The 11,128-nt window shown below is 39.4% G+C and overlaps 1 pseudogene; it reads right to left on the bottom strand.

Annotated features, from left to right (window-relative positions):
• Positions 1 to 693: 693 nt before the first annotated feature.
• LOC119059095 (bromodomain-containing protein 4-like) lies at positions 694 to 2,208 on the bottom strand (annotated as a pseudogene).
• Positions 2,209 to 11,128: the final 8,920 nt, after the last annotated feature.

The raw sequence follows: 11,128 nt of genomic DNA, 5'->3' as shown, positions 1-11,128 counted from the left end.
TGTGGTTTGGCTGTGTTTTTGTTGCTAAAATTTTGTTGTTTTTAAACTTGGTTGTGTGAGAAGGTGAAGTGCTTCCACCTATGCCTCCATCTTGGCGGAAGTCCTCTTTTTCTTTTTTTTTTTTAACAGTACTAAATATTGACTTTTATTTTCCATAATTTTAACCCCTCCTCTTTTTAAAAAAAATTATTTTAATCCCCCTCATCTTTCTAGTCAAGGATAACTGTTGACATATGGATATGTTTCTTTTCAAAAAAAAATAAGAACATGGGGTTGATTTATATTGTAACCTGCCCCACCCTCCCCCCGACATCTACAGTGTGCACAGTCCAAGATCCAAGTGAAGGGACCATGGACCCCATCCATTAGGGCATAATGGACACAAGAAAATTCTAGAAGTAGCTGGAGGGCAAACCAAGGTTTCAGGGCTATAGTGAAGAAATGTCCACAGTCAGACAACTACTTTAGATCACAACTGTGACAATGTGTCTACTTGGCAAGAGTGTCCTCCACGGACTTGAGACAGGTCTGTTTTGCAGAAGAAATTGGGCCATGTACAGCATACACGCATGCTCTTCCCATCAATGGCAACCAAATGCAGGTGGTGGTGGGGGGGGAGGCTTTCAGTGGGACACCCCAAAACAAAACCCAAAATGTCCAAGATCAAAACCTAAACCAACCCCCCTGCTTTAATTATAATGAAATAATCCCAACATGAAATGTAGGTGTTATTCTGAGTCCACTATTCCAAAGCAGTGTGGCATTACACCACAGCAATTGACTGGTGAGGAGGCCAGAGATAAAATCTGCCAAGAGCCGCAGAGGCCTGGCCTGCCCAGGAGCTTCCCAGAGCCTCACCTGGAGCTTTCAGGCCATAGCCGCCACCTCATGGTCAGGAGTGTTGTACTTGTAGCAATTAGAGAACATCAGTCAGACATCAGCACCAAATTCCTTAGCATCGCAGTACTTGTGGGCCTCCACTTTAGACTTGATTGTACTCATGTCCATGGGATGCTTTATGATACCACAGTAGTCGTGAATTCCCAGCACTTCAACATCCACGGGCTTATAGAAAGGCCAAGCATAGGCTGCATGCTTCTTGGCAAACATCTCCTTGAGGATGCTGCTGCAGCACTTGAGTTGTCCTGAGACCTTGCTGCTCTTGTCTGGTGCCAGGTGCTGCTGTGAGTCAGGCACATCCTTCTTTGGGGGCTTGACAGGCCAGCTGCTCTCTCTCCGGGGGCCCAGCTTGGTGGTCTGGGGTTCCAAGGGCAGCAAAGGTGGTTCATGTATGGGGTTGTTGGTAGTGGGGGGGTGGTATCTGCTTTCCTCTTAATACCCTTCTTTAAGGGTATTAAGACTTCCATTGTCTTCACAGGCTGTGGGGTGGCCACAGTGATGGAAGGATGGCTCTGCACAGGCTGTGGGGCTGGGCCAAGGGGAGGCTGGGGGGGCACTGGTGTGGGAGTCTGCCGTGGCTGCGGGGCACCACTGTGACAGGGGTCTGGACAATGAGGTCTGGGGTGACGGTGGGGAAGGGGTGAGGTGTGGCCTGTACAGGCAGAGGGTTCTGCTGAGAGGCCTGGGTCTGTGGAGGAGTTGATGCTTGTGTTGTGTTCAGTACTGTAGAGACGCCAGGTTTTGCTGTCCCTGTTTCTTTCCTCCCATGTCCTCTTCCTTTTGCCTGGATTATCATGATCTCCGTTTCTTCTGTGGGCAGTTCATTTATTTTTGTAAGAAGAGCTTCTCCAGATCTTCTGCCATTCAGACTATGTCATCTCCAGGCTTGTTGTAGATGTAACAATTTGTAAACATAGTGTTGAAGTCCTGGATACATTCCTAAGCATTCCAGTAATAGTTGTTTTCCAAGTGCTTCTTTATTGTTCCCATATCCATAGGTGTTTTAATGATCTTATAGTGATCAGGGAGGTTTAGCTTGATGGTGTCCACAGGCTGCTGGAAAGGCCACGGGAACTGGTGTTTCCATAGTGTCTTGAGCACCACTTTGAGCAGATATTGCAGTTGGTTGGTCTGCCTCTTAGGCTTGTTGGGGTTGGAGGTCTCCGGGGGTGGGGGGTTGCTGCTGGCTGTGTTGGCTTGCTGAGGCTGGGCCTGGGCCTGTGTTGTAGACATCTGGGTAGTCTCTAGTCCATCCCCCATTACAGGCAGATTTCTTAATCTCGTCCCAGGACCGCTCTCTGCAGACATGCTACTGATCCCATTACATTCTTCATCAGGCACTCTGAGCCGGGTGAGCTGCTGGCCCAGCAGCGGCCGCATCCCCCTCCTCCTCCTCCTCCTCCTCCTCCTCCTCCTCCTCCTCCTCCTCCTCCTTCTCCCTTGACAAAATGTCAGGACCTGTTTTCAATCCTCCCAACTACTCCTGCAGCTTCTGCTTGCTCTTCTCCCCAACCATACTCCACCCTGCTGCAGATTAATCTTCCAGGATATCAGTTACCCCATGTGAGTCTCCACTCTAAAAACTTCAACAGGAGAACAGATCTTAAAGTTCCCATTAAAAAAATGTAATTATGTGTGATGATGGATATTAACTAGACTTATCGTAGTGATTATTTCACAATATATTCAAGTATCAAATTATTATGTTGTACACCTGAAACTAGTATAATGTTAAACATCAATTATATCTCAATTAAAAAAAATAAGCCTTTTGACCCAGCAATTTCACTGCTAGGATTATATCCCAAGAATCCTAAAACATCAATTTCAAAGAACCTATGCACCACAATGTTCATAGCAGCACAATTTACAACAGCCAAGAGTTGGAAGCAACCTAGGTGCCCGTCAGTAAATGAATGGATCAAAAAATTGTGGTACATATACACAATGGAATTCTATGCAGCAGAGAGAAAGAAGGAGCTACTACCCTTTGAAACAACATGGATGGAACTGGAAAGCATTATGCTGAGTGAAATAGGCCAGGCGTTGAAAGACAAATACCATATGATCTCACCTTTAACAGGAAGCTAAACAAATAAGCAAACAGAATAAAAACAAAGACACTGAAATAGAGAACAAGTTGGCAGCGACCAGAGGGGAGAGGGAAGGGAAGTTAAGGGGAAAAATGGGGAGGGATTTTGAGGAACAAGTATGAAAGACACAGGGATGAGGACTTGGGGGGGGAGGAAATGGGAGGGAGAGGGGGAGACGGGGCGGGGGGCTGGGATGGGAGAAATAGACAAAAAACTGTACTTGAAAAATAACTAAAAAAAAAAAAAGCCCTGGCTGGTGTAGCTCAGTGGATAAAGTGCAGGCCTGTGAACCACACGATCACAGTTCGGTTCCCAGTCAGGGCACATGCCTGGGTTGCAAACCAGTTCCCAGCAGGGGACTCATGAGAGGCAACCAAACATTGATGTTTCTCTCCTTCTCTCCTTCCCTTCCCCTCTAAAGATAAATAAATAAAATCTTTTAAAAATAAATAATAAGAATTTACCTTTGCACTAAGTAAAAAGAAAACTTTAACAGTTCCTCACTCTCTCTTAACTCTCCTCAGCCTGACAGTGCACCTCCCTATATATCCTATAAGCATCTCCTGACCTGCTTCAGCCAAGATGGACTTCCCACTGTTCTTAAATCCCAAGTCATCGATCATGCTCTTCCTTCTCACTGATACACCATCTGCCTTTTCTTAGGTAATCAACCCCACCTCTCCTTCAAGGCCAAATTAATTTATTCACTGAGAAAGAAGGGGGAGAGAGGAGGGAGAATAATTACTGAACAATTTTGTCTCTTTTCCCTTTCTGGTGGCCTAGAAAAAAGGGAAGGGGAAAAAGAAAAGGGAAATGGTTAAGTAAATAAATAACAATGTCTACATTAATGTAGAGATCAATGACCGTACAATTTTAAAGTGTTATGCCTGCCCATGTATTTATATACTTTTGATATTAAAGTTTTCTATTCACTGCAAATAGTAATGTCTTGTTTTTACAGTAGCATAGCAACTCCTCTGTTAAAGGTTCATATGGTCTACTGAATATATGAAAAATTGCCACATGACAGGTTTTGGGATTCAAGCACTAGAGAGAAATACCTGGGGAGCTTTTTAAAATTACACACATTCCTGGAGATTCCATTATCACCTCTCTCAGGGACTATGCTGCCCAGCTGAGAATCCCTGGTTTGTGTCCTCTCACTGATGAGTGTACCACTTGCCCCAGGTATGGGTTTGACAAGTACTGCTGATGCTGGGTGGGAAAAGGCAGAATTTTCAGGTTAGTTATTCCCAGTGAAAAAGAAGATACAAAAATGAGAGCAATTCATTGAGTGACTCCAATTCCTCAGAATATAAATAGCCCAGGAAAGTATTAAGTAGTATAAGGAGATTTCCACCTTGAATAGTCAGAAAAGAATTTGAAAAATATGGAAGGAATGCGATATCAAAGTAAAAATAAATCAGCCAACAGACTGTTTTCAATCTGTTGAGTGATATATTTATCATCTTTTACAATTAAGTAAGCTGACTTTTAAAGTTGTTTTGAGCATCCAAATGACTACTTAGTTTTCCTAACAAGACTACATAGCACTCTATATGTTATTCATTGTCAGTCACAGTGACACTTCTGTGTCCTTAGACAGACAATACTGCTTTTTCCTGCTACACTGAATTAATAGTTCTTAATGATATAATATACTTCCATTGGAGCAGTCATTTTTTAATGCAGTTTACGAATACCAAATAGTCCCAAGCTGTTTTGATAACTAATACCTTAGACCTGTATTATTGTTGTTTACTCATAGCAATGACAGCCAGTATTTATTTAGCACCTTGAATTTTAATGGCTTTGTATTTATTTTTGTTAACAAAAGCAAACAGTAATCTTTGAAATAAGTAGGCACCTAGCTCTGATGAGAAATGTTAAGGTAACAAAAGTTCAAATTCTAACCCGAAATTTGAAAATTAGAGGAGACTTAGGACAGACATCTCTTGCTTTATTAGCTTTTATTCTTAGGGAGCATCAGAACCACTTGGGGACTTGTGAAACATGTGGATGCCCACATTGAAGGAGTTTTAGGGGGTCTGAAAATCTGCATTTAAAACTAGAACTCAGGACGGTCTTTGAATTCCAGTTTGAAAATTACTGACCAGACCCCACCTCCACCCCTCATTTACACTGGATGAAACTGAGCCCCATAGAGGTTGAATGACTTACCCAAGGTCAGAGAACTGGATAATGACAACCTCAGGTAGAACTGATTAGTTCTGTGCTCTTCCCACCTTTATGCCCTGCCTATTTCGACTGCCCTCCTGCTGGATTCCTGCAAGAGGGTAGTCACCTCTCTAGTACTCCCGTGAAGGGAAGTTCAGACAGTATTCTGTAGGTGCCGTAGACCAGAAAGAAGTGACCACTGTGTGAATAGTAGAAAAAAACCCTGTTACCTTAAAGGGAGGTCAAACAATGCAAGCACCTGTGGCACATTAAGGCAAAATGCCAACAGCTTGATAAGGTAGACAAAGGTGGCAATGATATTGTAAGTTTATTCATTTACTCCCTTAATGTCATTAAGATTGTAAAAATAGCAATAATAATAACAAACTTTGTGTTGCTGATAACTAAATCTCAGAAAGGCTACACCCAGAATTTACTTTATCTTTCTGAATTTTAATTTCTAATCCAAAAATGGTATGCTAAACCTACATACTATGCAAAATTATTTCGAATATAGCAATATTATGTGAATATTGTGGCATGCAGTCCTAGCACTGCATGACATGGTAAATAAATGTTATGTATCTTTTTAAAATGTTTTTGTTGGTAGAAGAACCAGAGAGATTATAATTACATACATACCAAAGTAAAATTATTGGAACTTCCCAAACTAAAGTGCTATAGAAGTTGCAAAACATGACGTAGAGGATATAAGAAAGACTAAGAAGTTTTATGAGAACATCTATATAAAATAACAAGGATGGCACTAATAGAACATAATATTAAGCAAAAGAAATAAGACACAGTAACATAAGCATTATGGTTCCATGCGTAAAGATTAGGAACAGGCACAACTAAACTATGCTGCTTGGGAATGCAGAGTTAGGAAGCCAAACTAGAAAGCAAAACAAGGAACTAACAAAAACATTAGGATAGTTGTTCCCTCTTGTGTACCGAGGGGGTCACCAAGAGGAAAGGCACATGGGGGACTTCAGGTGCTGGCCAATTTCTATTTCTTGACCTGGGTGGTGGTTATATTGGTATTCCCTTTAAAATACTTACATCTATTTTTATTTTGTACTTTTCTGTGTGTGTATATTTCAAAATCAAATTTAAAAAAGTTTTTAAAAGATAAATTTGTAGATAAAGCCCGAAGAAAGCACTAGACATTCGTGTTGTAGATGTTTGAATTATCTCTCCATGTGGACTACTAGGACAATAGAGTTCTACCATGCAGCAGGTTTATGTAAATATTTGTCTGTGTACCGGCCAGAGGACTCACACCTGGAGGTATTGTGATGTTTAATTGCATTTGATCAGAGGTTGCCAGGATCCACTCAACACTAAATATACATAGCCATTCTAATTCCATATGACTTACTAGTTCAGCACTGATTATATTCAAAACCATCATAGTCTTAAAAATAGCCAAGTTTGCTTGTTCCAGCAGTGTTTGCAGCCAGAGTTTCTATGGTTCCAAGCCACATATGAAGAAATAATATATGTCCTAAAAGGGAAGATGTGTCATTTTCTGAGTTTTACAGGGGCAAAGTTTGTCATGTTGCCACTTTGAAAAGATCCCTGCATTTATTTTGCTCTAGGTGTGCTTCACCAGAGACTAAACTAAAACTTTAACCAGACATTAGAAGACAAAACTATAGTCAGTAGTCAATAGCTGTGGTATATAATTCCATTATTTTAATCAACTAGCACTATTTTGACACCTAGATAAGACTGCTTTGAACAGTGTGTCCATGTGTGTTATATCATTTGTTTTAAGTTATAGAATACTTAGGAACTTAAAATTAAAAAAATTGATATCAGAGTTGGTAACAACTCCTTCTGCTGAATTCTTAAAATGCTCTTAACTTCTTGTGAGTTTTAACTAGAAGACAGAAAACAGACCCAACTTATTAATATGCTACTTCCAACCAATTAATTAGATTTACTTTAATAAAATACCTCAAACAAAAGAATAAAATGTATACATACAACTTAAAGAATAATAAAATAGTCATGTACATACAACGCAACTTAAAGAAAAAAACATAACCAAGATTTTTGTTCCCTTTCTGCATCTTAAGAGGCAGCCATTACCCTGAATTCCATGAATGTCACACCATGTTTTTATTTGCAGTTTTACCACATGTATGCAGTACATATAATTATGCATACTATCTACTCTTATATGTTCTTAAGAATTATATAAGTGATAATTATGTAATACTATTCTTCAATAAACTTATTTCTCATATTTTTATTTACTACATTGATAAATGTATCTGTACTTAATTCATTTTCAACGTATATTCAATAGTATGAATATAAACTACCCATTCTTATATTTGTACAGAAGGCACTTGAGTTGTTTCCATTTGGAGAGTTGTTATTATTATTTAAATAATTATGCTCTGAACATTCTTCAACGCACCTGTTGGTGTCCCTGTGCTAACATTCTTAGGAGTGACTAGCTAGGCGTGGAATTCTTAGATCACAGGTATGCATAGCTTTAACTCTAGCAGGTTGTTTATGTCAAATTGTTTTTCCAAAGTGGTTGTACAACTTTACATTCTTGAATATCTAAATTTACTTTTCATTCCCACTCACAGTTACAAATAAAGCAACAATATTAACTTTCTCTGTTGACTGTTTTGATTACAAGTATCAGAAGCAAACTCCATAAAGTAATTGGTTCACATAAGCAAACTGTAGCAAGGGTAATCTTGGAGTTGGTCTTGGGGGTGAGTTGAAGCAAAAGTTTGAATCTCATTAGGACTTTTTCTCTAGTGTTCATTTCTGCTTCTCAGTGAATGCCTGTCTCTCTCTCAGAACAGTTTCTCCACCCAGGAAGGGGCATTGTTGTTTGTAGTTCCAGATTCACCTTTTTCCAGTTTCTTCTCAGCTCCAGATTGAAAATCCCTACAAGAGCTCTGATTGGACCAGTGTGTGTACAAATGCATCCCTTAGATTAATAATCAGGATGATTAGCAGGTGAGGCACTCTGATGAGGTCACATGACCACTTATGTGGCCAGTGAATCAGGGGCTTTGTTGCCAGAGAAAATAATGAGCAGATAACAAATGTGCACTAGCATATGCAAAACCAGTAAAGAATTGTAACTAATTGTGGCTTGTGGATTGTGGCTAAATGAAATATATCACTTAGTTAAAACTTACATGTATAATATAAAGGAAAACATTTAGGAACCACAGGACCAAGGGGATATCACATCTGACGACCTTGAGTCTTCCACCAATATGAGGTCAACTAAGGCACACCTCTCTTTCCAGGTACCTACATGTGACCTGTGGAGGAGTTACATGCAAGAGACGTGGGAATGAAAAGTCCCTAAGAGCTTAGCATATCTTCCATGAGACTAAACTTTATCTGAAAAGACTATTTAGATTATAACGTTAGAGTAAATTTTAAATGGCATATTCTTTAAATGTTAATATTTTTCTACTAATCAGAAGCTGGAAGCTTCAAAAAAGACCAGGTTTGTTATAGACAGAAATGAATAAATCACATATGGTCACCATAACTGAGCTGTGGTGTAACACTATACAACTTTTAAATTCCTGCTTCATTCTTCTGGCTTAAGCATTGCTGACACAATTTCTTTTCAGCCGCTCCTGGCTGCAGTCCTCCATGTCTCTCCTGTTCCTCTCTCCGCCTCTGCTTCGGTGTCACAGGGCCCCACTGCTGGAGAAATTGACTACCTCACCGAACCAAGAGTCATGTGGAGTAGCATCCTTGCCACCTGGAAACTCAAAAACCAGGTATATCTGATGTTCCTTCCACACTTACCATTTCCGTGTACATCAGCCTGACCTCCATCTGCTAACACATTGACTTTTTGTTCAATGGTTGTCTCTGGCCACCCAGTGGCTATTCAGTCTGAACACACTCCAGGCTGGAATGCCAATGAATTAATGCCCTCTGGGAGTAGCCCTCAACCAATGACTCTCTGGGAGATAGAAGATAAATATTCACCTTTACCTTCAGTGTAGAACAACCTAAGACATATGTACCTGCTGTGAAGTCAGCTCCAACTCCTGGCAACTCTGTGAATGAGTGATGTCCATAATGTCCTATCCTTAACAGCCCTGCTCGACTCCTGTAGATTTATGCCTTTTTTATAGAGTTAATCCATCTCATATGTGGTCTTCTACTTTTCCTGCTGTCTTCTATTTTTCCCAGCATTATAGTCTTTTCTGACGAACCCTGCCTTCTTATGATACGCCCAAAGTAGGACAGCTTCAGTTTTGCCTCCAGTAATGTTTCTGGTGGTCCAAGGTATCCACTAAGCTCTCCTCCAACACCATATTTCAAATTTATCCATTTTTTCCCTCTGAGCTTTATTCACTGTCCAACTTTTTTTGCATCTGTACATAGTAATTGGGAATATGAGGGTGTGGATGATCCTCGCCTTGGTCTCAAATGACACATTTTTGCTCCTGATGATCCTTTCTAATTCTTCCAGTGTTCCCCTTGAGTCAAGCTTCTCTTGATTTCTTGCCTGTAATTGCCATTTGATGGATAACTGAACCAAAGGAAGAATAATATTAACAATTTGATATCTTCATTGTCCACGTTAAGTTGTGCATTTTCTTCTGTGGTCATGATTTTTGTCTTCTTAACATTTGCATGCAGCACTTTCTTCTCTCACTTTCATCAGAAATCATGCCAAATCATTGCTACTTTCTGCCAATGAAATGGTGTCATCTGCATATCTTAAGTTATTGATATTTCTTCCACCAATTTTCAAGTAAAATTAGGACATATGTTTCCTAAATTTCTTCTCTCTCCCCCTCTTCTCTCCCTTCTCTTTAATATCAGAAAACAGGCAGCATTTTCTTTGACTTTTTCTATACCCCTTAATTCTATAATCAGAAAGCAAGCTTCCTGCTTCTAGGTTATGAAAATTTTCACTATCATTTGCTGAAAGGGTGCTCTTCCTATATTACATGAGAAATCTATGTGCTAGGTCATCATGCTATGTGCTTCAGTCCGTGATATGTTAAGGGGAAAAATTAAATATATAAAATTACTCTCAAACCTTGTCGTATACCCTTATTTTTTAATTTCAGAAGCTATCATTTTTCTTCATATTTTATTCTTCCTAAAAATACTCATTTTGCTGATAAAAACATAGATACTGAAGAAAACACAGAGGAAAGAATAAAAGTTAAATAAAGAATACAGAATTTCAGGACCTTTCCTAGGGAAAAAAAAATTGGTCAATTTTAAACAAATAGTTCTCCCAAGATTCAAAGAGACTAAAAAGCAAGTTGGTCTTCCAAAAACAGTGAGCCTGAAAAACTAACAAGAAAGAGATTTAAAAAAGAGATGAAAAGAAAACAGGAGATGAAAAGTGAGTCTGTGGAGCTCAGAAATGAGTAAATGAAACTATTTCATAGGTGAGCTTCTCATTAAAATCAACAGGTAAAGTAGATATCGATAAAAAAATATAATCAGAGACAAAGAAGACAGGATTCAGGAAATAACAAAAGAAAATGGAAAAAGAATGAAGAAATAAAACTATAAAGAGATGGTAAATATGAACAACATATAAATAATCAATGTTCTGGAAGAAAATACATGAAATGGGTGAAAAGTTCAATATATAATTGAGTAAATATTCCTGAAATAAAAATTCAGAACTATAGGTTAAAAACACATGGCTTAGCCAATACCCCAGAAAATTAGACTAAGATTGATTAATCAGACATAGCCTGGAAAATGGATTTTGAGCGGGAAGTTGTAGGAAGTTACAGCAACAAGAAATAAGGAAGCCCATGAACCAAGTCAGCCCAAATGAGAAAGAATAGGAGGAAATGAACTTAAGAGAGATTAAGTGATGCCACCCGCAGTGTCTGAGTCATTATGGATGAAAGGAGACATTCACACACACTACCGAGTCTGGTGAAGGAAAAGGGACAGCATGGCTTTTCTCT

This window comes from Artibeus jamaicensis, unplaced genomic scaffold, assembly GCF_021234435.1.
Source record: "Artibeus jamaicensis isolate MK-2021 breed Jamaican fruit bat unplaced genomic scaffold, CSHL_Jam_final contig_388, whole genome shotgun sequence".
Taxonomy (NCBI): Eukaryota; Metazoa; Chordata; class Mammalia; order Chiroptera; family Phyllostomidae; genus Artibeus; species Artibeus jamaicensis.
The sequence above is the reverse complement of the archived record's forward strand: the minus strand, read 5'-3'. Positions and strand labels throughout refer to the sequence as shown.